Genomic DNA, 25,381 nt, shown 5'->3' with positions numbered 1-25,381 from the left:
TTTACCCCAACAACAGCACACTAACCACTGCTTGCTGAGGAGAAACTACCACAACCTCAGAGTCTTTTTTTTTTTCTCAAATAAACTTGTGTTCAAAACACAAGTTTCCTCATAAAACCTCATAAAAGTTGACCTTCCTGGGACACCTGGATGGTAGATTGACTTAAGTGTCTGACTCTTGGTTTCAGCTCAGGTCGTGATCTCAGGGTCATGAGATGGAGCCCTGTGTTGGACTCCCCACTCAGTGTGGAGTGTGCTTAAGCTTCTCTCTTCCCCTCCCTCTCCCTCCTTCCCTCTTTCAAATAAATAAGTCTTAAAAAAAAAAAAAAAGTTGACCTTCCCTTTGTTCTCCAGACTTGTCCATGGTTTACATAGTTTGCTTGTCCCAAATTACAATTCCTCTGCTATTACTGAATAAACTGATTTTGCTAGTATGGTAACTGGCTCTTTTATTTATTTTTTTTTAAAGATTTTATTTATTTATTTCACAGACAGAGATCACAAGCAGGCAGACAGGCAGGCAGAGAGATGGAGAGGAGGAAGCAGGCTCCCTGCAGAGCAGAGAGCCCGATGCGGGACTCGATCCCAGGACCCTGAGATCATGACCTGAGCCGAAGGCACAAGCTTAACCCACTGAGCCACCCAGGCACCCTGGCTCTTTTATTTTTAATGTTGACACTTAATCACGTGTGTGAAGTGGTACCTCATTGTGACTTTGATTTACATTTTTCTAACAATTGATGCTGTACATATTTTCATGTGATTGTTGAGTGTAGGTCTTCTTCAGAAAGATGTCTGTTCGAGTCTATGTTCACATCTTAATTGGGTTCTTTGTCTTTTTATTGTTGTTGTAGGGTTCTTTTATTTTAATTCTTGAAAGATGATTTTTTTCTGACTTTATTAAGGTATAGTTGATATATACTTCATATAAGGTGTACAACAGGATGATTTTGAGACAGGGAAACTAAAGGGACCCCACGAAGGACTGTTTTTTTGCTCCCTTTCCTGCTTCTTTCTTTTTTTTTTATTTTATTTATTTATTTGACAGAGAGAGATCACAAGTAGACAGAGAGGCAGGCAGAGAGAGAGAGGGAAGCAGGCTCCCCGCTGAGCAGAGAGCCCGATGTGGGACTCGATCCCAGGACCCTGAGATCATGACCTGAGCCGAAGGCAGCGGCCTAACTCACTGAGCCACCCAGGCGCCCCTCCTGCTTCTTTCTTTCCTAGGACCTGCACTGCCACCTTACACATGCCTTCTAGTACAGATAATGTGTGTCCTCCTTGTAAAGGTCAAAGAGTTAATGATTTCTTTGAAGTTTTCCGTCGCGATAGAGAACACCTAAGGAGTGATCAGGCGGGGTCATCACGCCAAGACCACTGACTCACCAAGACCCCTGGCTCCAGTAATACAGTATTGCTAACTGTGGTCACTGTCTCCATAGGACATCTCCAGAACTTAGTCATCTCATAACTTGCAGTTTGTACCTTTTCCTTTTGACCAACTCTCCCCACTTCCTATACCACCCCAACAATCTGGCTGCCCCTGGCAATAGCCATTCTATTCTGTGAGAGTTCTTGACATATTCTGCATACTAGACCCAGTATTCCCTCTAAAGGAGATCTTGGACCATGGAGTCCTCCCTGGGAGTCTGGACTTTCAAGGGTTTCAACAAGGCTTGGATAGAGAAGAAAAACTTTCCCTTCATTCACAATATTCCAGGACAAAGGAGAGTCTTGCTAGCCTAGTCTGTCTTTCTCTCTTTTCCACTGACCGCCTGACTTGTTGTGAGAATGGCTGGAAATGGAGTCGAACCATCCATAAGTGTTCGTTGATGGTAAGCTTCTAATCCTGGATAATAAGCATGGTTACTGGGGAAACACAACTCTGAATATAGTTTAGAGTCTGTCAAATCATCCTGTTACCGTCGTTGTTATCTGAGGTAGTGGTTAGCTTTCAGAGCGGAGACCCAAGCAAACCTGCTGAGTCAGAACCCTAGGACGTTGGCACCTGCCCTCATTTTGCATTGCCCAACATTCACAGAGGTGGGAAAACTGCTCTTTCTGATGCTGCAATCAGTCTCAATTTATATATATGCAGATTACTTAAAGCTATTCTCAAATAAGCTGCTTATTGATTTCATGGCTTCTGAGGAGGCAAAGCTTTCTAGTTACAGACCATAAATGGGTTCTAAACAGAACAGTTCTGCCACATAACATTGCAGTTATGACTTACAGTTATGGAAACATCTTTTTTTTTTTTTAAAGATTTTATTTATTTATTTGACAGACAAAGATCACAAGTAGGCAGAGAGAGAGAGAGAGAGGAGGAAGCAGGCTCTCCGCTGAGCGGAGAGCCCGATGCGGGGCTTGATCCCAGGACGCTGAGATCATGACCTGAGCTGAAGGCAGAGGCTTTAACCCACCGAGCCACCCAGGCACCCCGGAAACATCTTTTCAATCAAGGTGAGTTACTTCTTAAAAGGAATTCTATTACTTACTCAAACAAAGAAATGGCAGTGTTCAGGTTTTGATGGCAAATAATTAACATTCTTAATCCCATAAAATGAAAATAACATCTTTGGCATGTTCCTGGGCAATCCATTGGTGGGAAATCATAGATCAAAGTAATCCTCTAACTGCAATAAACATCAAAGCTTGACTTTAAAGATTATGACTGTGTATCATAATCACACAATAAATACGTTAAATGACATTGTAAAGAATAAAGAAATATTTTTCTAAAAATTAATCATACAAAGAAAGGCATGTGCTCGCTTCGGCAGCACATATACATACAAAGAAAGGCAATTCCTCTGGTGCAAAGATATAACATAGGCCAGTGGTTTTCAAAGTATAGTCTAGGGAACCCAAAGGGTTCCCAGCAGTTTTCTGGGGAAGCACAAGGTCAGACTATTCTCAGAATAACACTAAGAATATTTGTCTAAATTACCTTCATGAGTGTACAATTGAATTTTTCTGAGCCTACAGGATGTGCAAAACCAAAAGGGATTGGATGCAGAAGCAGATGTGAGACTCCAATGTCATCTGTCAAGGCAGACATTAAAGAGATTTGCAAAATTCTAAGACAATACCAACTTTCTCGCTACATTTTTTTTTTCTTTTGGGAATATTGTGACCAAGTCCAAGTCTTTTTTACTTGCCACACAACACACCAGGGATTGTTTCAGAGCCTAGTCAGGCTAACCCTAACACCCACCCCCACCCCAATCCCCACCCGAGGTCTATAGCCATCCAACCAATGGAATATGACTCAGCAATAAAAGGAACCAACAAGGGGCGCCTGGGTGGCTTAGTGGGTTAAGCCACTGCCTTCGGCTCAGGTCATGATATCGGGGTCCTGGGATCGAGTCCCACATCGGGCTCTCTGCTCAGCAGGGGCCTGCTTCCCTTCCCCTCTCTCTGCCTGCCTCTCTGCCTACTGTGATCTCTCTATGTAAAATAAATGAATAAAATCTTTAAAAAAAAAAAAAAGGAACCAACAACTTGACTGGATCTCAAAGACATGAGGTTGATTGGAACCAGTCTCAAAGGTTACATGTTACCTGATTTCATGATGCAAGACGCAAGATGTTGGGGCAGGGAAAGAGACTGTATTTGGAAAACTAACAAACCAAGGAGATGGCAGACTATAATGCCTCAAAAAACCATCTACCTGAGAGTGAGGTTTGAGCAGGGAAATGGGAGGGGGTGGGAGTGGAAGGGTGACTGACGTCTACTGACATCCGAGCAAAGGTTTGTAGCTTCATTGTCTTGGTCAGTTGATTTTTATTACAGGATTCTGGTCATGTCACTCCTGTAAATCGTAAACATAGCGTAGTCATTTCTGTATGTAATTTCTTACCTCCTTGGATGAGGTAGTTTTTGGGTAAGAAACCAGATTTGTAATTCTTGGCTATAAGCAAAATTCCTTTGATGACACCATGCTCATGTGCAGGGCTAAGCAGAAGTTTCCAAGCTATATATAGGTCACAGTAGCAAGGGAAATAGAAACAAATGGAGTCAGACATGCTAAGTTTCTCCTTGTTTCAATGTAACTATTTTCCACAAGCTGTGTTATTTAACATGTAATAGATTTATTATTATTATTTGGTGTCCTATAATTTCATTTAACTTTTTAAAGTTAACTTATAGTAAAACTGAACTTTTTACAGTTCCATAAGTTTTTACAAATACAGATTTGTGTAGTCACCACCACAATCAGGATGCAGAACCCCTCCATCACCCTAAGAAATTCCCTGGTACTGCTCCTTTGTAGTCACACCCTTCCTACAAACTCTCTCCCCTAAGTCCTGGCAACCAAGGATCAGTTCTCAATCACTATAGTCTTATCTTTTTGAGATTGTAATGTAAATGAAATCAGGTAACATGTAAACTTTGAGTCTGGTTCCAATCAACATCATGTCTTTGAGATCCAGTCAAGTTGTTGGTTCCTTTTATTGCTGAGTCATATTCCATTGGTTGGATGGCTATAGACCTCGGGTGGGGGTTGGGGTGGGGGTGGGTGTTAGGGTTAGCCTGACTAGGCTCTGAAACTATCCCTGGTGGCAAAAGTGCTAAGATAAGATATAAGGGAAGTATTTTTCTTTGGTGGCTACATTGTAATCACAGAAAATGACCAGACCTCAAAGAAGTAAGTCATGAAGGGTGTTATCAACAGTACTTGCTCAGACCAAGATGGCACCAGAGTCTTGAGGCCACTTGACTTCCTGGTCAGTTCTCAATGAAGACCGCCAGTGACAGCCCTCAGTGGCCAACCATTCGGGATCCCTCTCACTCTAGAGAGCTTTTCCTTTCCTGTCTGGTCTCACCGTCACTTAAAAACTTCCACTTCACCTCTTCCTTTTGTGTCTGTGAGGTTCATTCCTGGACTCGGTGAGCCAAGAACCCTGCAACCCTGTAACGCATACACCCCAACTCGTTTATCCATTCCCCCGGCGAAGGTCTTTCAGTTGTTTCCTATTTTTGAATACTATATATAAAGCTGCTATGAAACATTCCTGTGCAAGTTTTTTTGGGTAAACATTAAGTTTTCATTGCTCCAGGGTAAATACCTAGGAGTGGGATTCTGGAGCGTATCGTATGTGTACATTTAACTTTATTTAAAAAGTAGTGAAGCAGTTTCCAGAGTGATGCACCATTTTGCAACCATGCTGACAATGCTTGCAAAGTCCACTTGCTCCGAATTCTTGACCACGCTTGGTACTGTCAGTGTTTTCTACTTTGGTCCTCCGAGTGTTGTGTGATCTTAGTATGGCTTGTATTTGCACTTCCCTTATGGTTAGTGATGTCGATAATCTGTTCATGTGCTCATTTGCCACCTGTATATCCTCTTTGAAGACGTGTCTGCTCAAATCTTTCACATAGTTTTTCACTTGAAGTCTTTGTTACCCAGTGTTGAGTTTTGATAGGTTTTTACATACTCTGCATACTAGTTTCTGTCAGATGAGAGATTTGCAAATATTTCCCCTGGTTTCTGTCTTGTCTTTTTATTCTCTTAACAGTGTATTTTGCTGAGCAAAGGTTTTTAATTTTATGATTGGATCACATATTGAATGGATCAGGCTATCCACACCATACTTAAGGACTCTTGCCCAAACTCTGTGTTTTCCTTAAAAAAAAAAAAAAGTTGTGGGGCGCCTGGGTGGCTCAGTGGGTTAAGCCGCTGCCTTTGGCTCAGGTCATGATCTCAGGGTCCTGGGATCGAGTCCCGCATCAGGCTCTCTGCTCAGCGGAGAGCCTGCTTCCCTCTCTCTCTCTCTGCCTGCCTCTCCGTCTACTTGTGATTTCTCTCTGTTAAATTAAAAAAAAAAAAAAAGTTGTAATTTTACTTCTTACATTGACATGTATGATAAATTCTTAGTTACTTTTGTATGAAGTGAGGCTTAGGTCAAGGTTCATTTGTGCTCCAGGATGACCAATGTAGCAACACTATTTTTACAAAGGCAAATTCGGTTTGTTTATTTGTTTGTTTGCTTGTTTGTTTGTTTTTTAGGGGGCGAGGGGGTATTTGTCTTTTTTAAAAAAATTAATTTAGGGCACCTGGGTGGCTCAGTGGGTTAAGCCGCTGCCTTCAGCTCAGGTCATGATCTCAGGGTCCTGGGATCGAGTCCCGCATCGGGCTCTCTGCTCAGCTGGGAGCCTGCTTCCCTCTCTCTCTCTCTGCCTGCCTCTCTGCCTACTTGTAATCTCTGTCTGTCAAATAAATAAATAAAATCTAAAAAAAAAAATTAATTTATTTTTACTTTGGTGGGTGAGCGGAAGGGGGAGAGAGGGAATCTCAAGCAGACTCCATGCTGATCCTGGAGCCCAGTGCAATGAGTGGAAACCAAGAGTTGGACATTTAATTGACTGTGCCACCCAAGAGCTCTTATCTTTTTTAATTGAAAAGCTAACAGACTATCTAGTTATATTTCCTCCAAAACCACAAACTGAGTAGTAACTGAGTATCTAGCCAACATATTCAAAGCTGAGGATTAAAAATGCAAAGAGTCGGGGCGCCTGGGTGGCTCAGTGGGTTAAGCCGCTGCCTTTGGCTCAGGTCATGATCTCAGGGTCCTGGGATCGAGTCCCACATCGGGCTATCTGCTCAGCAGGGAGCCTGCTTCCTCCCTCTCTCTGCCTGCCTCTCTGCCTACTTGTGATCTCTCTCTCTCTCTGTCAAATAAATAAATAAATAAACCTTTTTAAAAAAATGCAAAAATTCGGGGTGCCTGGGTGGCTCAGTGGGTTAAAAAGCCTCTGCCTTCAGCTTGGGTCATGATCCCAGGGTCCTGGGATCGAGCCCCACATCAGGCTCTCTGCTCAGCAGGGAGCCTGCTTCCTCCTCTCTCTCTGCCTGCCTCTCTGCCTACTAGTGATCTGTCAAGTAAATAAATAAGACTTTAAAAAAAATGCAAAAAGTCCTTAGATCCAGCTAAGGGAACCCTGCTACATACAGATAATCTCTACTGGCAGAAACATAGGGAGCTGGAAGACAGCCTGATAACCCCACTCAAAACATTGACCTCAGATAGCTTTCTTCCAGTTTCCAACTCATGAGTAAAGATAGTATGCTGTTAATTCTATTTCAGAATATATTCTGCAACATGTTTTATTCACAATGCCAACTTTTAAAAGGTCATTAAACTAAAGCTAACCAAAAAAAAAAAAAAAAAAAACTAAAGCTAACTAGACAATAAACTTGGCAGATATCACTTGACAAAGAGAGGGAAAGCCCCAAGTGCCACCTTTAATAGAGAATCCACAGTTCAATTTTATTCTTTTTTTTTTTTTTAAAGATTTTATTTATTTGTCAGAGAGAGAGAGGGAGAGCGAGCACAGGCAGACAGAATGGCAGGCAGAGGCGGAGGGAGAAGCAGCCTCCCTGCCGAGCAAGGAGCCCGATGTGGGACTCGATGCCAGGAGGCTGGGATCATGACCTGAGCCGAAGGCAGCTGCTTAACCAACTGAGCCACCCAGGCATCCCTCAATTTTATTCTAGAGCAGAGAAAAAACAAAAAAAGAAACTTTTGATCACACCGGAAGAAAGTCCTCCATAAATTTGGAATCTACTCAAACTACACATGCAGGGAGGACATATTCTGTTCAAACAACAGAGTAGTTGCTGCACTTGTCTGCTGCAATGATAAGCAGAACGGTGCAGCTAGTAATTGGAACAATCCTTATGGTGTTACAGTGTCAGGCAGAACACTTCACTTCTCTTCGCACACTGGTTCTCTTTGTTACCTCAGCTTCCTCTTCTTCAGTCAAGTCATTCATGATATTGAAGATCTCGTGAATCTCCTCAGAAGTTTTCCCCTTGATCATATTGGCAACAGCCTAGCACGGAACGTCATGCAAACCTTTGATGTCTGGGGAATTTGCAGCCAGAATAAGTTTTAAAAAAGTGTTTCTGGGTCAACTTTCAGGAGTTTTCGGTCCCAAACAAGGGTATCATCTGTTTGCTTTCTTTGTTCTCAGCATCTTCAGGAAGAGGAGAGTCATCCCTGGGGAGGGGGCACCACTGAGAGATCTTTCTAAATATTGCTGTGTTGACATGTGGTGGAGGAACTGGGTCATCATGTCCTCCACTCCCATATCTTCCAAAATGGTCTTGATAATCACAGATTGTCTGGCAGTTTCAACATCAGCTTTCAAATCTCTCCATCAGAACTCTGCAACTTAATCGAAGGCATGGTGCTCCCTCTCAAGGAGGCTGTGGGCCAGAGGCTAACAAGAGTGGAGCAGCCTCAACAACAAGAGAAAGGTGGAGAACAAGACCACTCTGCAAATTCTCTTGGAATTGCCTTTTGCACCGCTGCCAACCATCAATTTGCCACCAACTCCCATCCATCAGAATGGCTACTATCACAAAACCCACAAAATAACAAAAAAAGTTAAGCACAAATCCCCAGAAGATAAAAAGTGTTGGGGAGAATGTGGGGACACTAGAATCCATGTACTTTTGGGGGAAATGTAAACTGGTTCAGCCACTGTGGACCATAGTAGGAGGGTTTATAGAAAACTAAAAACAGTATCACCACACAATTCAGCAATTCCACTTCTGGGTATATGTCCATGATAATTAAAATCAGGGTATATAAGAGATATTTGTACCCCTGTTTTGGAAATTTTTTACTTATATTCAATTCAGTCAACATGTACTGTGTTATTAGTTTCAGGGGTAGAGTTTAGTGATTCATCAGTTGCATTTAACACCCAGTGCTTGTCACAAGTGTCCTCCTTAAAGCTCGTCACCCAGTTACCCCATCCCCCCACTCACCTCCCCTTCAGCAACCCTTGGTTCTTTCCTACAGTTAAGGGTCCCTTGTGGTTTGTCTCTCTCTCTCTCTCTGATTTCATCTTATTTTATTTTTCCTCCCTTTCTCTGCGACCCTCTGTTTTGTTTTCTTAAATTCCAGATGGTATTTGTCTTTCAAATATGAACATCAAAATGTCTCTCTTCCTCTCTGCCCTCTCTCTCATAAATAGATAAAATCTTCCAAAAAAAGAGAGAGAAAAAAGAAAAAGAAAGAGCTAATAAAACACTCACATTTTAGTGATTAGGAAACCCAGGTTCAGGAAGGTTAAATGACTTGCCTATAGGTCACATAACTAATTTGAGAAAAAGGTAGAACTACATAATCCAGGTTTCCTGGCTCACAGTCCATTGCTTTGTATTTTATTTTATTTTTAAAAGATTTTTATTTATTTATTTGAGAAAGAGAGCAAGAAAGCACAAGCAGGGGCACGGCAGAGGGAGAGGCAGAAGCAGTCTCCCCACTGAGCAGGGAGCCCAACTCAGGGCTCTATCCCAGGACCCTGGGATCATGACCCAAGCCAAAGGCAGATGCGCAACCAACTGATCCACCCAGGTGGCTCTATTACTTTTTATAATATTCTCATAGATACAGAATTTTTTAAATTGCTATTTAATGTTTTCATATAGAGTCAGCAAGAATTATACTCACTATTTTACATAATAATTTATTGACAATGGTTCAAAATGAATCAAAAGATTCATTAACTCTATTAAGAAAAAAGTTTTAAGTACATTGAAGTAAAAAACAACAACAACAACAACAAAAAAAAACCTATTGAAAAGATGTGAGCCATCCAGGGAGAATGAAAAGGACATTAACTGGATTGGTATTTATAAGCAGGACACCCTTCTATCATGTCACCCCAATCTTTGAGCCTGATTGATTTCACAAGAAACGTCAGCCCTCTGATGCAGGGGTTGACAAACTTCCTATAAAGGGGGAAATGTTAAATATTTTTGGCTTTGCGGGCCATAAATTCTCTGTTACAACTACTCAGCTTTGCTACTCATGAAAGCAGTAAGAAACAATACATAAACAGACCATGCTGTATTGAATAAAATTTAGCATTTTATTTTTGACCTCCTTCACTTTGGTGAGTGCTTCCTTTATGAGGCACATTTAAAAATCTGTCAGCAAGTTATTTCAGGCAAGTGTCTTTGTATCTGTGTGTGTGTGCATGACACTGAACTGGGGTTTGTTTTTATTTGCTCCTACGAGCAGGTGTGAGTCAGGGGATATACCCTGTTGTTGCACATTTAGATGGTCTCAGATACTTTATTTTTTTTAAAAGATTTTATTTATTTATTTGAGAGAGAGTGAGAGAGAGCATGAGTGAGGAGAAGGTCAGAGAGCAAAGCAGACTCCCCATGGAGTTGGGAGCCTGATGTGGGACTCGATCCCAGGACTCCGGGATCATGACCTGAGCTGAAGGCAGTCGTCCAACCAACTGAGCCACCCCGGCGTCCCAGTCTCAGATACTTTAATATTTAATCCCATTAAGAAATTTTCTGAGCATAGGGTTGCCTGGGGTGGCTCAGTGGGTTTAGCCTCTGCCTTCATCTCAGGTCATGATCCCAGGGTCCTGGGATCGAGCCCCACATCGGGCTCTCTACTTGGTGGGGAGCTTGCTTCCCTTTCTTTCTCTGCCTGCTGCTCTGCCTACTTGTGCTCTCTCTCTGTCAAATAAATAAATAAAAATCCTTAAAAAAATAAAAATGAAAAAGAAAATAAATTTTCTGAGCATAGATTTTTGTTGTGGATACAAGTGAACATATCCTTACAACAAATCAAAAGAGGCATAAAATAGTGTGAAATACTACATCTCCTATTCACATTTTATGAACATTTATTTTGTGCAAATTTTGTACCAACTTCTTTTATACATTAATAGGTCTACACACAAGCCCAATTCAGATTTTGAAACTCTTAGAATACATTAAAATGTGCTGTGTGCCTAAACATTTGCAGTCAAATGCTCTGCCACTGAGCTATACCCCCGTGCCTAAACATTTGAATATGAAGGAACAGAAATGTTCATTCTCTGATGTCTCTTTGGTTGATTTATAACTATGCTTCTGTGCTCTCTTCAGCAGCACATATACTAATATAACTTTGCTGCTTCAGTACGAAGAGCTGGATGAAAATGGTCATCACACTTACCTTAGAGCTGACAATATGTTGAGTCTAGTGTCCCTAACTCTTTAAGATAGCTTTCAGAAACATGATAATTAACCTAATGTTAGGGATGTCTGAGATTTATACAATATCAAAATATCCTCTTCTTTATGCCTTTCCTTATATTACTTTAAGGTTTCTATTATAGTGATTTGACCTGTCATTGCTTTGAGAATATATCTGTCTTTATCTCCAAGTTCTTATCCATTTTAATCATTGTATCATAGGGAGTGATGTCAACATTGTACTTTGTACATAGGTTACTCAATTGGGTAACTTTTTAAAGTGTTTATTCTGATTACAATGTTAATAGTGAATAATCCAGACTCTGTCAGGAATTTTATGCTCTCTCCTTGGTAACAAGTGAAACAGAAATCTTCAGAAGGAAGAGGAAAGTGTTAGCCACTGCATCTGAAAGTTCTGATTCCAGCTAAGCATGCAGGGCCAATGAATTTTCAGAGTTTGAGATAAATTGGTACAGCAATTTTAAGCATCTTTTGGGCAAAAGCTAAGCACTGTAACCAATAGTGGTGTTTTCAGGTTCTCTCTGATCAAGTATTTAATTGTTTTACTGCCATACAAAAACGCAAAAACCAAACACGTAGCTTTCAAAAATACATTAGTTAGAGCAGTAATTCTGACACATTGTTTGTATAAAGAACGATGGTGGTATTTTACCTGTAATTGAAACTTTGCATAAGTACATTCTAGATTATAAATTCCTATCTCTGGGGGCGCCTGGGTGGCTCAGTGGGTTAAGCCGCTGCCTTCGGCTCAGGTCATGATCTCAGGGTCCTGGGATCGAGTCCCTCATCGGGCTCTCTGCTCAGCAGGGAACCTGCTTCCTCCTCTCTCTGCCTGCCTCTCTGCCTGCTTGTGATCTCTCTCTGTCAAATAAATAAATAAAATCTTTTAAAAAAATAAATTCCTATCTCTGAATGTATTTTCTTTGAGATTATGTTGTATTCTGTTCTATTGTTTGTGAGGTATGTGCAAATCCAGTTGTGTAGAATCATGCAATATGTGTTTACAACACCGTCCCTCCCTCTGTCTGCATCTCTTTCCGATTCTTTCTGAATGCTCTGTCTCTTTTTCCATCATACGTAAATGTATGTATGTTTTTAAAATGTATGTATTTTTTTACAGTACTCTAAGTCCTATTAAGCTCAGACTGAGAGGCCTTTTGTAACTATGACTGATGCCAACACACAGTCCATTATTTGACCTTTGTATATTAAATCATGATTTCCTTTTTATGATAATGTGGAACTGAATTAGTATAAGCTATGTAATTTCAATGAGTACATCGTTTATTCAATACTTACTGAGAAGTCCCATGACCATGTCTTATGATAAATCCACCCCCGCCAACTTTTTTTTTTTCTTAAGATTTCTTTTAAAAATTGCTAAATGCTTGGGACTCCTGCTTGGCTCAGTCCGTAAAGCGTTCAATTTTTTATCTTGGCTCAGGTTGTGATCTCTGGGTGGTGAGATCAACCCCCACGTTGGGCTCTGTGCTCAGCAGGGAGTTGGAGCTTGCTTGAGATTCTCTCCCTCTACTCCTGCCCCATCCCCTGTGTATGTGCTCCCTCTCTCTCTCTCTACAATAAATCAATAAATCTTTAGAAAAAAATTGCTAAATGCTTGGTCTTTTTCTTTTTAAGATTTTATTTACTTATCTATTTGAGAGAGATGAACATGAGCCAGGGGAGAGACAGAGGGACAGGTACAAGCAGACACCTGCTGAGCGATAAGCCTAGTCCCAGGACCCCAAGATCATGACCTGGGCGGAAGGCAGACACCTACCTGACTGAGCCACCCAGGCCCCCCCAGCCCACTTTAAATACTTGGAAAGTTCTATGGGACCGTGCTATGTGAGCTCTGACATGAGTGGGAATTCAGTACTTCATAAATCAGAACACAGTGGCCATTCAGCTGAAAGGTCTCACATTTATTACTGAACGAGTCTATTGGTATAGAGGCACAGTAACATAGAAAAATCGTTTCCCTGACAAAACATGTCAATTGGCCAGGTAGCAGGGATATTTACAGTTTGATAAGCTAGGGACATGTGATCTTCATGGAGCTTAAATATATGTGCCAGTTATGTATGTGTCTCATGATGTGCAATGCCTTACAGGGTATAACCATAGCCTGGTTCTCCAGTTGCCTCCTCTTAGAGTTGTACCTGATTTTATTATCAGTTTTCATCTGAACCCACTGGGGAACGGGACTGTTCTGTTTTTGTTTCTTGGCCAGGAAATGCTTGATTCTGAAAGTCCTGTGAGACGATGTGGCAAGGAACAGTCAACCACACACACATCAGGATGGTGGTGAAAAGGAGAAAGGAGCTAAATGCTTGGTCTTGACAGGAAGTATGAACTAACAGAGGATGGACCAGAAAACTGGCAGTTCTTTCACTGGGTTTATCCTGAAAGGTTTTTCTGAGCAACGTCAGCTGGAGCTAGTCCTCTTTGTGGTTCTTCTGATCTACTTTATGTTCACTCTGCTGGGAAACACCATCATTGCATTGTCCCAACTGGGCTCATGTCTTTAGACTCCTGTGTACTTTTCCCTCTCCAATCTAAGCTTTCTAGACCTATGTTACACGACCAGCACTGTCCCGCGGCTCCTGGCTAATCTCCGGACACCAGACAAATCTACCTTGTTTGGTGGCTGTGTAGTTCAGCTATTCCTCTCTCCAGGGTTGGGAGGCACAGAATGCATTATCACAAGCATTTGACCTCTATGTAGCCATCCACAGGTGCCTGCACTACACAGTGATCATGCACCCCGTCTCTGTGCCCTGCTGGCTTCTGCATCGTGGTTCCTTGGTTTTGCCAACTCCTCATTGCAGACAGTGCTCATCTTCCTTATACTACTTTGTGGGAGAAATAAACTAGATCACTTCTTTTGTGAGGTACCCTGACTGCTCAAGATTGCCTGTGTTGACACCACTGTGTATGAGTCAGAGAAATTCTTTGTCCCCATGATCATTCTCCTTATACCTGTGGCATTAATGACATTCTCCTACAGTCAGATTGTCTTAAGAAGAAGGTCAGCTACAGGGTAGAGGAAAGTGTTTTGGGCATGTGGTTCCCAGCTCACAGTGGTCTCCCTGTTCTATGGTACAACCATCTATGCTTACCTTCAGCCCAGCAACAACTACTCCCAGGATCAGAGCAAGTTCATTTCTCTCTCCTATACCGTCATCACCCCCATGGGCGACCCCCTCATATATACGCTGAGGAAAAGGGTGTGATGGGATCTGGGAAGAAGATTCTTTGGAGGGGCCATGACTCCAGATGACTAGATGGGGAAGACCTTTTGATGGAAGACTTTGAATACCAGAGCCATTAGGATGCTTGTGTCTTGCACACATCACCCACAATTTCCCTTGACAACTCTCAAGGGAATTTACTTACCTCATTTTTTAAGTGCAAGTAGGTGCTCAAAATAGGAAGTTCATGGATTCATGCGGCTTCCCCAGATGGTACCTTTGTTACAGCTGATGAGCCCATATTGACCCATCATAATCCAGCATCCAGAGTGTATCCCAGTGATTCACTCATCATGCTGGACATTCTGCGGTTTTGGACAAGTGAATGATTACCTGGACTTACTGGTTCCCTGAAGTCTAATTGTTTAATAGATGCCTACAATTATGTGTCTACTGAGCATCTCAAATTTCACATGGTCGACGCTGCAAGCCACCACTCAAGGATGGTCCTCACAGAGGCTTCCCATTCCCTCCCACTCCATCCTTCCTGTTTCCTAGAACAACAGCAAGGACATATGCCACACTTCTCTTCTTCAGAGCCCACACTGGTCAATAGAAAATCTCTCTTGCTTTTGTCGTCAAATACATCAGAAATCCAAGGGCTGCTTTCTACAACCTCGGAAGCTACCATGCTGATGCCGGCCACCAAGGTTTCTCTAAGTGCCATGGACTCACCCTGGTCTCCCTCCTTCCTCAAGGAACTTCTTTAAAGGGTGAAGGTCAGATAATTTCTCTTCTCTGTTCCAGCAGGCTGATGATTTTCCAAGGCTTGCTGTAAAATGTAAAGTTGTGATAATCCCCTTTGGGCCCGTGCTCCAACACAGAGGTCATCAGTCCCTCTGTTCTCCCTGGCCATGCTGCAGACATCATTTTCCCAGGGGTCTGAAGGGACATTTGCTTCCCTCTTCACTGAGTGCTCTCTGCCTAGCTATCATCAGACCTTTCTCCCTCTTCTCCAAGTCTGGCTCAAATGACCTTCCTGTGGAACCTACTTGACCACCCACCACCCCACTTTTTACACGCCCCACCCTCATATCCATGGGACATGCTGTCTCTCTCCCCTGTCATTGTTTCCTGTCTCTTGTCATCAGACCTTTTACAACATGTCCTCAGCATCTTGAACAGTGCCTGGCATGTTCAGACTCTGGGGGAAATCTACTTTCCAAGAAGTCAATAGGTAGGGTCAGTCAGAGAAATGAAGCCACTAGAAGACAGATATTAAGAGATCTGTTGCAGGGGCTTGGCTGGTGGGACATTGGGGACAGCTGGAAGTCATAATACCTAGGACGGGCTGTGAGGCAGCCGAAAGGAGCTCTCTGGCAGGAACTGACCCTCTAACTCTGCACAAGTGTCTCTTGGGTTCTCTGCCTCTGGGAACCCTGGCTAATATAACTGTTCCTTCTGCTCAACACCCTCCTTGACACTTGCTATGGTCAGTCTAATTTTAGCCATTCTTGTATGGATGTGATGGTATCTCCTTGTGCTTTTAATTTGGATTTTCCAGAAAATAATACTGTTGAGCACCCTTTCCTGTTCTTACTGGCCACCAGTAAATCTTTTGTGAAGTATTAGTTTTGACATAGACTGCCTTTCTATGATTGATGTATAGGAACTCTTTCTTTTTTTTTTTTTTTTTTTTTAAATTTATTTATTTGACAGAGAGAGATCTCAAGTAGGCAGAGAGGCAGGCAGAGAGTGAGAGAGAGGGAAGCAGGCTCCCTGCTGAGCAGAGAGCCCGATGCGAGGCTCGATCCCAGGATGCTGGGATCATGACCTGAGCTGAAGGCAGCGGCTTAACCCCCTGAGCCACCCAGGCGCCCCTAGGAACTCTTTCTTGATAAGTCTTTGTCAACATGTGTATTGCAAATCTTTACATCCCATTCTGAGGCTTGCCTTTTCATTTCTTAATGGTCATGAGATAAGCAGAAATGTCACATTTTATGAAGTCCTACTGAATCCTTTCAAATGGTTAGTGCATTTTGTGTCCTACCCCAAGACTGACATTTTCTACATTTTCTTCTAGAAAATGTATAATTTTAAGCTATGATCCATCTCAAATTTCTAAATTCCATTTTTAATTCTAATAGTATATTTATAGACTATTTTGGATTTTCTATGTACACAACCCTATTATCTGTGAATAGTCTCATTCCCCTCCCATCTAATCCTATACTTTTTGTGTTTTCTAGCCTTATAACTGGGTAGATTCTCCAATACTATGTTGAATAGAGTGGCAATGTTTGAAGATTTTAATATACGTTTCTCAATATATGATAGAAAAAGCAGAAAAAGCATTGGTAATAAATATGACCTAATTGACATATTTGGAACATTACAAAATAAGTGTAGAATATGCTCTTTTCAAATGGTCATAGAATATTTACCCAAATAGGGGCGCCTGGGTAGCTCAGTGGGTTAAAGCCTCTGCCTTCTGCTCAGGTCATGATCCCAGGGTCCTGGGATCGAGCCCCACATCGGGCTCTCTGCTTTGCGGGGAGCCTGCTTTCTCCTCTCTCTCTCTGTCTGCCCCTCTGCCTACTTGTGATCCTGTCTGTCAAATAAATAAATAAAATCTTTTAAAAAAAAAAGAATATTTACCCAAATAGATGATATGTTGGGCCATGAAGCAAGTCTACAAATTTTAAAAGTCTGAAATATCATAGAGATTATATTCTTAGACAACAGGGGAATTGAGCCATAATCATAATGAAAAGAAAACTATGAAGTCTCTCAATGTTTAAAAATTAAAGCTTGGAGCACCTGGGTGGCTCAGATCGTTACTTGTCTGCCTTCTGCTCACATCATGATCCCAGGATCCTGGGATGGAGTCCTGCAGGGGGCTTCCTGCCTGCTCGGTGGGGAGCCTTCTTCTCCCTCTCCTTCTACTTCTCCCCCTGCTGTGGTCTCTCACTCTCGCTGTCAAATAAATAAATAAATAATATCTAAAGAAACATTTAAACCTAACTTTGCTACATATCCCAAGGTTCAGAGAGGAAAATTCTCAACCTTTCCCACGTCAGGGCTCATAGACAATGGCACGCTGTGAAGAGTCCTCATTATCATCACCTAGACAGAAGTTAAGCCTCAAATCAGAGTTCTGCCTGCCCCACACCTGGCAGCCCTGGCCTGTGGTCCTCCCCCCACCAGCTGCCCTTTCCGGTGGCTCTGAGGTAAGGGGACAACATGGCCATATGGAAATGGGAAGCTCCACACCCGTAGTAATGATGGTACTATTGTATTGTCCTCACCAGTCCAACAACATGATTTCTGAATGAAATATGACACAATAGCAGCTTCATGACCTTCCTTAAGCTTTGAAAATCATGTAGGGGATCATCTGTTAGAAACATGGATTCAATATGTGTTCTTTCTTCTGGAAAAGAAATCGACCCAAATAATAATCATGGCTTCCTGAGCATTTGCTCTTGAGAACATCACACTGGCTCTTTGTGGAATTCTCTCTCTTAAACTTCTAAACTATGATGTATATATTATTAGGCACACACACACACAAAAAGATTTTATTTATTTATTTTAGAGAGAGAGAGAGAGAGACCGTAAGAGGGAGAGGTCAGAGGGAGAAGCAAGCTCTGCCGAGCAGGGAGCCTGATGTGGGATTCAATCCCGGGGCTCCAGGATCATGACCTGAGCCGAAGGTGACTGCTTAATGAACTGAGCCACATTTTCTAGATGGTTAGACTGGGGCTCAGAGACGATTACGAGTCATATGATTTTAAAGTGTCAGAAACCTAAGTGGGATCCCCAAACTGACTCCAAATCCCTTGTTATTCCATACATGGTACTATTTCCCTCTTATCTCTGGTCTTCTTGATCCAGAAACATGTCAAATGTCAGGATTTTCTTTTTTTTTTCTTTTTTTTTTTTTTTAAAGATTTTTATTTATTTATTTGAGAGAGAGAGACAGTGAGAGAGAGCACGAGCGAGGAGAAGGTCAGAGAGCAAAGCAGACTCCCCATGGAGCTGGGAGCCTGATGTGGGACTCGATCCCGGGACTCCAGGATCACGCCCTGAGCCGAAGGCAGTCGTCCAACCAACTGCGCCACCCAGGCGTCCCAAATGTCAGGATTTTCTTATTGTGTGGCCAACTGGAATGAATTCAGCTGGACTTTTAACCTCTACCTGTCTTGATCATTAAGATAATTATCTCAGTGGAGGACCACTGGGTAAGATACTCAAAGCTCCCTAGGAATAGAGACAGTCTAATATTTTTCTTATATTAAAGTTACTTACAAGAACTATCTTTTTGAAATTGATTCAGATTCTGGTATGTTCAGAGTATGCTGTGGGATAGGTCTGAAATAGTATTTAAAAATACTCAGCTCAGCGTCTTCTACAAAGTGAGCCAATGCTTATAGACATTGAGAAAATATTCTCTAGTCGATGATTATTTACTTCCCAACCACCGTAGTATTTGTATGTTATGACTATGACATACATTAATCAAAATTTGCAGAGCAAAAACTTATACAGTGCATCTAGGGGGCTCTTCATGTTTAAATTAGTGTTGTGACAATGAGCTACTTTATTTTATTCCATAGTCCCAGGGAATGGGATGTCTGGCAGTTCTAAAGTTCTGAATTTGTTTATTTATTTTTTAAAGATATTATTTATTTATGTGACAGAAAGAATGAGAGAGCATGAGCAGGGGGGGAACAGAGGGAGAAGCAGGTTCCCCACTGAGTAGGGAACCCAATGTGATCCCAGGACCCCTGGATCATGACCTGAGCTGAAGGCAGATGTTTAACAACTGAGCCACCCAGGCGCCCCTAAAATTCGGACTTTAAATTATCTCTGTGCTTCAGATATTTGGAGAAAGGGAGGAGCCCGGTGTCCGCATCACCTCTGTTACCTGTATTGGGAACTTGGAGGTCTCTGCAGGCCTCATTTTGATTTCTTGGTACTATTGTTAAAGGTGATTTTGTCTCAAGTTCCTCACTTTAGAAGTCATTATAATGATAATGGAATTTTTGTCTTTTACCATCCGTGAGCCCTGATCCTGGGCTCCCAGGAAGGCTATCCTTTAACATTTTACCAAGCTGAGAATGACTGGGCAAAACCTCAGTGCATGGGACCTATTTTTGCCCCAAACACGTATTGTACATCCGCGTCAAGAAGAAAAATAGAACTAAAAAAAAAAAAAAAAAAGTCACTGCAAAATAAAGATAAGAAAAACAAAAGAAACTCTCCTTCTCCTGTATGGTTAAAGTCATACTGAGGTGCACATACTGAAAACATAGGAAACAAGTCTATAGCTTTCTGGAATGTTCTTCTTCATGAGGATGTGTAACTCTCTGTGTAAAACAAAACAGAACAAATATATAAACCTGCCCCAAATGTTCCTTCTCCAGAGCACTCCCTTCTTCATGCCTTGCTTTGGCAATTCTGCCAAGAAGCCTGTTGATAATCTTATTGAGGATCCCTTGCATTTGATGAGTTACTTTTCGTTTGCTATTTTCAAGATTAGCTCTGTGTTTTGGCTTTCAACAGTTTGATTATAATGTGGCTCAGTGTGAAATAAAGTATCTTTATTGTATATAACATCATTGTCTCTCTAGAGAATTCTAAAGAAGTGCAAAAATACTCTTAGCACTAATACACAAATTTGGCAGAGTTGCAGCATATAAATTCAATTTCCAAATATCACTTTTCTGTATACCAAATTCAACAGCCAATTGGAATTTGAAATTTAAGAAAATACCATTTAATAGCACTAATAAAGGAAATACTTAGGTATATGTGTAGTAAAATATGTGCATAATCTTTATGCAGAAAACTACAAAATGCTGTTGAAAGATCTTTGATTAAAGATCTAATTAAATGGAGAGTGATACTGTGCTTATGAATTGAAAAACTTAACGTGTTCTGATTTGATCTATATGTTGAGCATGAAGCCAGTCAACAGCAAGGTTTTTTGTAGGCATGGACAAGCTGATTTTAAATGTATATGGAGGGGCCCCTGGGTGGCTCAGTGGGTTAAGCCTCTGCCTTCAGCTCAGGTCATGATCTCAGGGTTCTGGGATCAAGCCCCATATTGGGCTTTCTGCTCGTCGGAGAGCCTGCTTCCCCCCCACCCGCCCCCGCCTGCCTCTCTGCTTACTTGTGCTCTCTGTCAAATAAATAAAATCTTTTTTTATAAATATTTTTATTTATTTATTTGACAGAGAGAGATCACAAGAAAGCAGAGAGGCAGGCAGAGAGAGAGAGAGAGAGAGAGAGAGAAAGGGAAGCAGGCTCCCCGCTGAGCAGAGAGCCCGACGCGGGACTAGATCCCAGGATCCTGAAATCATGACCTGAGCTGAAGGCAGAGGGTTAACCCACTGAGCCACCCAGGCGCCCCAAATAAATAAAATCTTTAAAAAAAATTTTAAAAATGTATATGGAAAGAGAAAAGAACTGGAATATCCAAAACACTTCTAAGAAAGAAATTAGAGGACTCAATATTAGCCCATTTTAAAACTGACTATAAAGGTACAGGAGTCCAGACTGGCAAAGGATAGATAAAGAGCTAGATCAGTGAGCCCAGAAATAGACCAACTCAAATATATTCAACTGATTTTCCATAAAAGTGAAGAACAATTCAATGGAGATAAGATGGTCTTTTCAAAGAATCATGTGTAATAATTGGATGTCTGTATGCAAAAAAAAAATTTTTCAACGCATTCCTCATACCGGTTACAAAATTAATCTAATCAAAATCGATCATAGACTTTAAATGCAAAATACATAAGTAGAAGGAAACAGGAGAAAATCTGTCATTCAGATTTAGTGATTAGTTTTCATTTATTTATTTTTATTTTTAGTGATGAGTTTTTAGTTAACAGCAAAAGCACAATCCATGGAAAAAATTGAATTCAATTTTGTGGTCAACTAATGTCATGCATTGTATTCTTTTTCTTTCTTTTTTTTTTTTTTTTAAAGATTTTATTTATTTGACAGAGAGAGATCACAGCAGGCAGAGAGGCAGGCAGCGAGAGGGGAAGGGAAGCAGGCCCCTGCTGAGCAGAGAGCCCGATGCGGGACTTGATCCCAGGACCCTGAGATCATGACCTGAGCCAAAGGCAGCGGCCCAACCCACTGAGCCACCCAGGCGCCTCTGTATTCTTTTTCTTATGTGGAACTATCCTTGCAATCCAGGGACAAACCTCGTGTTGGTCATGGCGTATAATTCTTTTTGTGTGTTTGCGTATTCTTTTTGCTAGTATTTTTTGAGGAATTTTGCATATATAATAATAAAGGAAATTAGTTTATAGTTTACTTGTGGAGTCTTTCTGGTTTTGATATCCAAGTAATATCGGACTTAGGAAATGGGTTAGAAAATGTTTCTTCTTGTTTGGGTCACTTTGTAAAGGGTTAGTTTTATTTCTTTGTCAGACATTTGGTAGAATTCACCAGTGAAGTCGTCTGGTCCTGAGCTTTTCTTTGTAAGAAGTTTTGTCTTTGTTTTTGTTTCTTTATTACTGCCTTAGTCTCTTTTCTCTTGATAGATCCATTTAGATATTCTGTTTTCTCTTCAGTCTGCTTTGGTAGTTTGTCTCTTTCTGGAATTTTCTCTATTTCTTTTGAATTGCCCAGTTTGTTGGTATACAGTTGGCTATAGTTTTCCCTTAACGTTCTCTTTCTGCAACTTAGTCATGATACACCTCCCTTCATGCTTGATTTTTTATTTGAGTCTTCCTTTTTTTACAATTTAAATAATGGCCTGTCAGATTTGCTTATCTTTCAAAGAACCAGCTGTTGCTGTTGTTGATTTTATGTATTGTATTTTTTTGAAGATTATTTATTTATTTGACAGAGAGAGAGATCACAAGTAGGCAGAGAGGCAGGCAGAGAAAGAGGGGGAAGCAGGCTCCCCGCTGAGCAGAGAGCCCAATGCCGGGCTTGATCCCAGGACCCTGAGATCACCACCCCAGCCGAAGGCAGAGGCCCAACCCCCTGAGCCACCCACGTGCCCTTATGTATTGTATTTTAAATTCTATATTTCATTAATTTACATTTTAAACCTTATTATTTCCTTACTTATGCTTGCTTTTAATTTAGTTACTCTTCCGTTTCAATTTTCTTCAAATGGAACAGTATATTGATGCGAGATCTTACTTTTTTTAAATGTAGGTGTTTATAGCTATCTGTTTCCCACAGAGCTCTGCTTTTGCTATGTCCCAGTTTTTTATTTGTTTGTTTGAATTTTGTATTAAAATTCCATTTAGTGAACATATAGTGTATTATTAGTTGCAGGAGTAGAATTTCGTGAGTCGTCACTTACCTAGAAAAGCCCGTGCTCATTGCAGTAAGTGTTCTCCTTAACCCCCATCACCCATTTAACCCACCCTCCACCCACCTTCCCTCCAGCAGCCTTCAGTTTGTTCTCTGAAGTTAAGAATCTGAATTACAGTTTGCTTCTCTTTTTTCTATTTCCCTATGTTCATTTGTTTTCTGTTTCAAAGCACTACCACTAAAGCACCATAATCCTTTGTCCTTATTTTACAGCGCATTAAGATCTGTGAATTGGGGGCGCCTGGGTGGCTCAGTGGGTTAAGCCGCTGCCTTCGGCTCAGGTCATGATCTCAGGGTCCTGGGATTGAGTCCCGCATCGGGCTCTCTGCTCAGCAGGGAGCCTGCTTCCTCCTCTCTCTCTCTCTCTCTGCCTGTCTCTCTGCCTGCTTGTGATCTCTCTCTGTCAAATAAATAAATAAAATCTTAAAAAAAAAAAAAAGATTAAAAAAAAAAAAAGATCTGTGAATTGAACTCTTTCCCATACACTCGTTTGGTGACAAAACTGACAAAAGGATATTCATGGTCCTCATTTATCCCTTGTTGTGGGAAGATGGATGCATTTGATGAAGGACCATGGCCAGCATCACTCGGTGCCTGTGATACATGGCATCTATGGTACACGCACCCCCCTGCATCTCCCCTCAGCCCTCATCCTCGGATGTCAACTCGGGAAACAGGACCGTGATCTCTAGGAATGGGGCATGCCGTCCCAGCTCAGGAGCTCCCTGGCAGTTCTAAAAGCACATGATGGAGTCCCCCGCTGTCCAGTGAGGCTCAGCCAGTCCTAATCCCAGACCCACACCTGATGCAGGGCCAGCTCAGCGGGTCACCATCAGCCTGGGTGTCAGTCTACACTGCAGCACCCCAGTGCTTTGAATCCACATGGTAAAAGCAGTGGCTTCCCAGCTGTCATCTTGTGCTTAGCCAGCCACCTCCTCTTTCCATTCTTTTATGATCTCCAGAGTGTGGTGACCTCCTTCTAAATACGCTGTCCCATTTCATCATCCGAATTCCTCTCTGGGGAACTGGGACTCATGGCCAGACCAAGACCATTGAAAGTCTTGTGTAAAGCGAACCAATGATCATTTGTGTCTAGCCTGTGTCTCATGGTGCGTTAGGATGTATGTATAAATTCATGATACACCATCACATGTGTTGCTATAGCGATATGTTGACAGCCAGTATAACTGGTGAACAGGGTCCATTAGAGGAAATGAAGCACAGTCTTTTTGGTGGCTAGAAAAGCAAAATGTTATACAAAGGGATAAACATTTCTTCTTCACCTGCCTTGTTTCCAATTTCAGCACCAGTCTCCATGCTAAGTTTACAAGAATATGTTTTTCCTTCCTCGTCCTTTTTTTTTTTTTTTAAAGATTTTATTTATTTACTTGACAGACAGAGATCACCAGTAGGCAGAGAGGCAGGCAGAGAGAGAGAGGAGAAAGCAGGCTCCCTGCCGAGCAGAGAGCCCGATGTGGGGCTGGATCCCAGGACCCTGGGATCATGACCTGAGCTGAAGGCAGAGGCTTTAACCCACTGAGCCACCCAGGCGCCCCACCTTCCTCATCCTTTTATAAGAATCCCCAGTTGAAAAATACAAGGCAGCGATTCTTAGATTTGGGCAGACTTGGAATCTGCGATGGAAATTATAGAAGCCCCTCCTGGACTCTGGTCCCAAGTGCAGCCCTAGGTTCTGCATGTTTCACATAAAAACCCCAGATGGGTCTGGCGCTGTGGGCTGGAGACCACAGTTCACATACCCTTGTTCCACAACATTGAGTCAAAACTGTAAATTCATTTTACATTAATTAAGAGCCTGTCATTGAAAAGCATATGTCATTCCATATATGTTGACAAAGATCTGTAGATATTCCTTAGTCTGGTCCTTTTACCTTCCAGCACGAAAATAAAACTATCAATCTACAGTTATTTCCCAGAAACAGTTCAAAAATTAAAACAAGACTAAGAACAAACAACCACTGTCACCACCACAACCAAAAAGATCCGCCAGCAGACTCCTGCCCCACTTTCATGATGAATGGAGTGGCCTCAACATCTGCTTTCACACTCAGTGGCTTCAGTGGTTCCATGAGCATGTTTGGCTGTCAGTACCGAGGAGCTCACTGGCAGAATCCGAAGGATGGATGCAAAGCCAGCAAAACCATGAAGTGTTACTTAAAGACAATGTTGCAAAATGGGACGCCCTCTTGCCCTGGGCTTACTCAAGTATCCCAGCAATTCTATCCTAATCCCTGTGCTACTGCGTGTAGTAGGTGTTGATCAGATAGTCAGTAATCCACGAAGAACTCAAATATTGCTCCTAAGAAATTCATTTTATGTACACAACATTTGTCAACAGGTATTATGGAAATATCAGATCCACTCAGAATCCAGTCACAAATCCTTTCTGGGGAAGAGACCTAAAACCATTCTTGCTTTCCACTCTTTATGAAATGTTAAAAAATAGCTCTGTGCCTTAATAAAATGTTGCGAAAACACAAACAACCTCCTATCTTTGAGAGGAAGATGCTCCAATATTGAGTGTTTTGTATGTTATAGTCGTTCCCTCTACGCGACAGAAACATAGCCCATTCTTTAAAAAAAAAAAAAAATCTGCATGACACCACTGTCTTCCAATTTGTATAATTCATGGAAGAACCATGTTGTGCTCTGGGGGCGCAGGGAACGGGGGACAGTAGTACAGGAAAGAATGGAGAAAGAGGCAGGTGCCTGATGTAGCACTTCTAGCTCTTGGCCTGCTTCAAACCAGCAGAATGTCTACAGCGTTCATTACCCCCAGCAGATCCTATCA

At 41.8% G+C, this 25,381-nt stretch overlaps 2 pseudogenes; one reads left to right on the top strand and one right to left on the bottom strand.

Moving 5' to 3' along the window:
* Window positions 1-7,698: 7,698 nt before the first annotated feature.
* On the bottom strand, window positions 7,699-8,720 carry LOC122916792 (annotated as a pseudogene).
* A 4,669-nt stretch (window positions 8,721-13,389) lies between these two features.
* On the top strand, window positions 13,390-14,306 carry LOC122916984 (annotated as a pseudogene).
* Window positions 14,307-25,381: the final 11,075 nt, after the last annotated feature.

The sequence above is a fragment of the Neovison vison genome, chromosome 9, assembly GCF_020171115.1.
Source record: "Neovison vison isolate M4711 chromosome 9, ASM_NN_V1, whole genome shotgun sequence".
Taxonomy (NCBI): domain Eukaryota; kingdom Metazoa; phylum Chordata; class Mammalia; order Carnivora; family Mustelidae; genus Neogale; species Neogale vison.
Note: the sequence above shows the minus strand (reverse complement) of the source record. Positions and strands in the feature narration are given on the sequence as shown.